We start from the raw sequence: 7,369 nt of genomic DNA on the forward strand, positions 1-7,369 counted from the left end.
ATTATATATAACCTACGTCCATAGTTATGCATGAAAAGGAAGTTCATGGTGTTGTCTATGTTAATTTCAGGACCTAATCAACCAAAGAAAGACATAGACATATACTTGGCTCCTTTGATTGAAGACTTGAAGTATATATGGAATGAAGGTGTAGAGGTGTATGATGGGTATAAAGAAGAAAGTTTCAAACTAAGGGCAATGTTGTTTGAAACGATTAATGATTTTTTGGCATACAGTAATCTATCAAGATATAGTATCAAAGGAAAGTGTGCATGCCCTATATGTGAGGATAATACAAATTGGATGTGGTTAGACCATGGTAAGAAAGATCTATTTCTTGGCCATCATAGATTTTTACCTATAAAGCATCGTTATCGAGGATGGAGAAAAGTGTTTAATGGGAGATCAAAAGAAGGCAGAGCCCCAGAACTATTATATGGTGATAGGGTTTTTGAAAAGGTAAAGGATATAACCAATAAATTTGGCAAACCTTTTTAGGAGATCTAGTTACAAGTGGGTGGGAAAAAAAATGTCAATTTTTTTTATTTTCCATATTGGAAGTCCTTATATGTAAGACATTTCCTTGATGTGATGCATATTGAAAAAAAATGTTTGTGATAGTGTGATTGGTACACTACTAAATGTGCTAGGAAAGTCTAAGGATGGTATCAATTCAAGGTTGACTTACTCAATATCTACCTCCAACTACTCATACTCTATCTAAAAAGGAAAAACTTTTTTTTTGTAAGTTTCTTGAAGGAGTTAAAGTTCTAGAGGGTTATTCTTCAAATATTAGAAACCTAGTATCTATGAAGGATTTAAAGCTAAAAGGGTTAAAGTCTCATGATTGGTATGTTCTCATGGAGCATTTGCTACTAATAGGTATACGCTCTATTTTTCCTAACAAAGCACAATGGAGCATAACTAAATTGTGTTACTTCTTCAGAGCCATTTGTAGTAAAGTGATTGACCCTAGAAAATTGCAAGCACTAGAAAGAGAAATTATTTTAACTTTGTGTGAGCTTGAGATGCATTTTGCACCTTTTCTCTTTGACATAATGGTTCATCTTACCATTCAGCTTGTTAAGGAGACACAATATTGTGGGCCAACTTATATGAGATGGATGTATCGAATGGAGCACTATATGAAGATATTAAAGGGGTATGTGAAAAATCGAAGTTGACCAGAGGGTTGTATTGTGGAACGATACATAGTTGAAGAAGCTGTTGAATTTTGTACTAATTATCTCTCTAATGTTGAATCAATAGGGCTTCCAAAGTCTTGACACTCTGGGATAACTGAAGGAGAAAGGATTATTGGAAATGCAATAGTGACCATATCAAGGAAGGATTAGGAACAAGCACAATTATATGTTCTACACAATGATGATGAAGTCCAACCATATGTTGAGATGCACAAAGACATGCTTAAGAGGTTAAACCCAACTAGAAATGACAATTGGATAACAAGAGAACACAATGGAACTTTTATATAGTGGCTAAAAAACCACATTTTTGTATAGTTAAAATCAAATTCATCTTCAATTTCTGACAGAGTGAGATGGTTATCAAATGATCCAACTTTTCAAGTATTCTCTTACACTACTTATATGATTAATGGTTGTACATTTTCTATAAAAGAACAAGATGATAAGAGTACTGTGCAAAATACTGGTGTCACTTTGGTTGCTGAATCTATGCATATCTCTAGTGGTAGAGATAGAACCCTATATGAAAATCTGTCATATTTCAGGGTAATTGAATGTATATGGGAGTTGGATCACAAAACATTCCAGGTTCTAGTATTTGGTTGCAAGTGGGTTGATAACAATAATGGAGTTCAACAAGATGAGGTAGGGTTCATGCAAGTGAAGTTTAATAGGGTGGGTACAAAGACGAGTCAGTTATCTTAGCATCAGAAGCTCAACAAGATTTTTATGTCACTAATCCTTTTGACATCAATTGGTCAATTGTGTTGTTGACCAATAAAATAAATGATCACCAAAATGAAGATATATAGGGTGAAGATACAAATGTTAAGGATGATCCTATGTATGAGATATCACATTTATATGACGATGATCCAACAATAGATGACATCATGTATAGAAAAGATGAACATGATGAGGGAATTTGAATCAATCCATCATTTTGTGTCAATAAGAAACAAAAACGTTTAAATTTGACTAGAAAGAGGAAAAGCCTGGTTTACACATGATTTTTATGTTGTATTTATAATTTATTTTTATTTGTATATCTTTCCTTTATATCAATGGTAACATTTTTTATCAATATTTTTTCTTGTAGGTAAATGGAATCTCCCGGTCAAGGTGATAGTTTTCATCCTGATGAACCTAAATGGAAGAAAGATGTAGTTATTATGAAGAAAATTGTTCGAGTTAGAAGTGAAGGGAAAAAATTAGATGTAGTGTATCTATTTTCTACTTTGGAATCCTAGATATGTTTCTTTTTAAAATTAACATGTGCTTCTTTGATTTATTAGGTTTCATTGAATGCAAAAGGACAACCAATTGAACTTGGTAGTATAGTATTCATTAGTTATCTTGGGTCCATTGTTCGATCTAATGTTCCTATAACATGTGATAATTGGAAAGATTCAACCATAAGTGCCTATAGGGACATCATTTGGAAGGATATACAAGTAAAATATACTAATTATATCTACTTATTTTAAATTAGCTTTTAAGGTTAACCAACTTATTTCTACTATTACTTTTTTGGCAGTTAACTTTTAATGTTGATGCATCTCACAATAAACATGTATTAAAGGTAGCAGGTAAGTTTCTTAGGAACTTTAGAACTTACTTGGCTAGTTTTTATCTAAAGGATGAGAATGAGAATTATAGATAGTCCTCCTACTCAGACTCTTGAGTAGTATGAATCTATGACCACTGAGGATGTTTGGAGAAAATTTGTTGCAAAATGTATGGATGAATCTTTTTAGGTACAATATTCAAATGTAGTATCTTTATCCTTTGATTCAAAATATGTACATATGATTTTTTTTTACTATCTTTCTATATAGGTAATAAGCAAAAATAACAATAGTAAAGGGCATCACACTCTAAGTACCCATATAAGGCCTCGCGTAAGGGGTATGCATGCCTCAAGTAAGAAATGGTAAATCATTACATACACAGATATATAATATACAAGTTACCAATAATGAATTCTAACTCTTATGATTATTGTCACAAAAATTAGATAAATAAATCGGGATCAAATGTTACAACTATTCCTCGTCAAGAATTATGGAAGAATGCTTGTGTGAACAAGGTTGGGGAAATTGAAAAATGAAAATGTTCAACAAGTTTGGGATAAATGTCTAAGTAAAATATTTTTCATAGTAAACTATGACTTGAAAATATTTATGATATATTATATTGAGGTTATATGCTTAATTTTTTTATTATCTATTTCAGGAAATACTATCACAAATTATACATCTAGAAGACATAAGTGATACCCGTTCAGACATTCTTTCACAACCTTTATCTGTCCGGGAGTATCTTGGTCGTGTTAGGGGTGTGGGATTTGGAGTTACTCACAAAGACTGTTTCCCACCAAAAAAGTGATGCACACAACACGAGCATGATTTATTGACTACTCAAATGAGAGACATGAGTGCAAGAATGGCGCGGATGAAGAAAGAGATTTTGTCACTTCAACAAAAAGATTCATCTGATAGCATAGAACAACCTAATGTTGATAATAATAGTGGCAAAGGGAGTTGCACAATCCCATCTAATAGTTTTCCTAAGGTATTTAATTTATCTATATTAATTAGCTTCAATATGTTAATTTACTTTAAATTTTAAATAGCTCTCAAAATTTCCTTACTTTAAATATTCTATAATATAATTATGTTTTTATAATGTAAGGGGTCTCATGTTGTAAATTGTTTGTATCATCACCATTACTTTGCTTGGTTTCCCATGGAAAATTGCATAATATTCGAAGTGATACACTACATGGTAGATCTCTACCTAATGAACATGTAAAAGTTAGTGTAGATGTTGCAGTAGAGCCAGATGTCTCCTTTCCAATACCTAATGTGGATGGTGACATAATGACAATAAGGCAAGCAATAGGTACATTTGTGGCACGGCCAATCAACCTCTTACAAGTTACTGATGTCGTATGTTGTACTCAATCATATTAATTCATAATTGTTTATGACAATAATTTACCTACTAGCTAATCTGTTTAATTTGTAACATTTTAGGATTTCACTCTATCTAAAAAAAAAGAGGACTAATAATATGAATGACTATTGTACCAAAAGGAAAAAGTCGAGGGAAAGTGGTCCTTCAACATACCCCTCACATTGAAAAAGGGAACCAATAATATAAATGACTCTATTATACAAATTTGCATAATTAACTTTTAAACTTAATTAATTATCTTATTTATGATATTACTAATTCCATGTTTTTTTTTCTTTCATAAGGTACTTGTATCACACATTTGTTAAGCCAAATCATATGGTGTTCTTCTTCTTATCCCCTCAAATAACAACACATGAATTACCTGTGAAAGAACGAATACAAAAAATAGTTAGTATTTTTGTTGAAATGGGGTGCTTGATAAGTTCGTTATTGCACCAATCAATATAGGGTAAGACTTTTTTCTTCCTAACTTCTTTAGCAATGCATTATTTTGAAAGTTACATGGAATTTAGATTTGTTGATTGATTTTATTTTTTTAGCCAGCATTCGGTCTTGCTTGGAATCAATCTTAAAAAGGAGATAATTCATTATCTTGATCCATTGGAGAATGACATTAGTATGTGTCAAGATTTGAAGAATGTGTTTGATATGTAAGAATATACACGTGATTGACATTTTGTGTGTTTTGCTGTAATATTTGTTTACTCATGTATGCTTTATTTTTCTTTATTAACTAGGGTTATACAAGCTGAAGTTAAATGTGTGTTTGTGTGTTTGAAGGAAGATTTTTCAAAAATGCTTTGTAAAGATACTCCTTTTTCTTTTAATAAAAAGAATATTCAAGCACTGTTGAAAACTAGTAAAGGCTTGTCTGACTAGAAAGCTTTTTGAGTCCAATAAAACTGATCGTCTACTTTAAGAAACAAGTTGAGTAAATTTGTTTTCTGTCTGAAAGGTTTTATCGTCCGAATAAGTGTACTTTTGTCTAATAGTTTGTTGAAATGAAAGTAGATGAAAGACAAAGTTTTTAAACAAGTAGTGTTTGAAAAATAGAAAAAGGTATTCACAGATGTTTATACTGGTTCACTCAATCTGAGTTACGTCCAGTCTCCTTCAACTGAAGGGTTCCACTAATCACAAAGGATATTACAAGTATTCTCAACCACTTCTGGCTCGTCAACCTCACTTGTTGACGCTAGTATTCTTAACCACTTCTGGTTCTCCAAGTATTCTTGACCACTTCTGGTTCGCTATCTTCACTCACTAGCGCTAGTATTCTCAACCACTTCTAGCTCACAAGTATTCTTTCTACGGGCCTCTTCAGGCTTTACAGAAAATGAGGGTGTTGAGTGTGTTTGCAACTCTCACAGAAAGGATAAGATAGTTCTAGACTTACTAAGGTGCGTAACCTTAGTTTTATAAGAGTAAGTGTCTAAGTGTTTGTTTACTCTTGTAAAAAGGATAGACTATTAGCAACACTCACTAAGATAAGCTATCTTAATTTTTACACAGATATACAGGAAATGCTTTGAGAAGAAATGTAGTTTATGCTCTTTCGCTTTCTTTTTCTTATTGCTCGTTTTCTCTACTTCTCTGTTCTCTACTTCTTCTTCTTCTTTACCTTGATACTTATAGCCTGTTGATAAATTTGCCCGTTGTTTGAATTCAAATTTTCCTGTTGGAGCAGGGCTTCGTGTCGTTGTAGATGGAGGCTTGTTCATGGCTATGTAAATCTTTTCATTTAATGCATTTGATCTTGCATTAAATGTTTGCTTGTATACGTGAAGTCCTTTTTTTTAGTTGATTGTTTCAATGTTTGACTTCAATCATGATCTAGGAATATTTGTACTTTTCTCATCAATTTAGTTGTTGAGGTGCTGTCTTTTTCTAAAAAGTAGGTGTCCTTTCTCTGACGCACGCAACTTTGACTTGTGAATCCACGCTTGCCTATTTTTCTTCTTTCTGTATTCAGATTTAATGTCCTTTTGTGTTTCTTGTATGATTTCACTCAATGTGATTAGTGGACTTTAGACGTGCTTCATTATTTTTCGACTGTGTCTGGATACACATTTTAGTTTTGATTCTTTGTCTAGTCATGAATACCCTTTACGTCTAGTAGTGATGACTTCGTCTGCTTGTTTATTAGGCTTTATTTGATGATTTTGCAAATCCATGTTGATGTTTAACCAACTTTTGTCCCGTTCTTGACTTAGTCTCCTATGATTCTTGTTTTGGTCTTTCATCTGATCTCTCAGGCTTTAACTGATAGATTCACTATTAGAAAAATACTATTTAACATCGCTATATTTACATCGGTTCCCTAAAAAATGATGTAAAAAACATGTATGGTGGCAATTTTGTAAATAAGTAGAATATATAAAAATATTTACATCGGTTTTTCTAAAAAACGATGTAAATATGAATAATTCTACATCGGTTATATGAGTGATCGAAGTAGAAATGAAATTAGCGAAAGGTTTTGTGTTAACCGATGTAGAAGGATGACTAAATTCGCAAACATTCAGTAGAAGCTTAGGGTGTAGGAGACGAACACTCATCTCAACACTCTCTACAGTCTCGAATGCACACTCTCGAACGCACCCTCTCGAATGCACACTCTCGGACACACACCCTCTCAACACTCTCAGACCTAAAGAGCTCTCTACATTCCAGGCTTGCTAATCTTCAACGAACGACTGTCAAGCATTGAAGCCCTCTTCGACGAACGACAACGTAGTGAAGCCATTTTAGCTGTGTATGTCTTTTGCTTCTTTTTTCCTCTCTCATCTTGTACAAATGCGTGTTGATGTTTTAGGGTTTGGAGACACTCCCGGAGGAGCTTTCCGAAAATGCGGTGGTCCTATCGTGCGAGTTCGTTATCGAAGGTATTTGTTTAATTTGATGAATGTAATAGGATATTATCGATGAAGGTGATAATTTGGATGCTGATAAACGTCTCCACCTTGTGTCACTAATGGGCGCGTTTTGTCATCTCTTGAAGAAATCGGGTGAGTTACCAATTTACCATCCTATTTACTGTGTTTTTTTTAAAATTCTTTTTTACCTTTGTCGCCACCGGCCCGAAACGGGCTTTCGGCATTCGCGAGGGATGGTTGGACTCGTTTATTTGTTTAAAAATAGTGGATTGCTAGAATGACTTATTCTCAAACTGAGACCTC

Source organism: Cajanus cajan, chromosome 10 (genome assembly GCF_000230855.2).
Source record: "Cajanus cajan strain Asha chromosome 10, NIPB_CcT2T_4, whole genome shotgun sequence".
Lineage (NCBI taxonomy): Eukaryota > Viridiplantae > Streptophyta > Magnoliopsida > Fabales > Fabaceae > Cajanus > Cajanus cajan.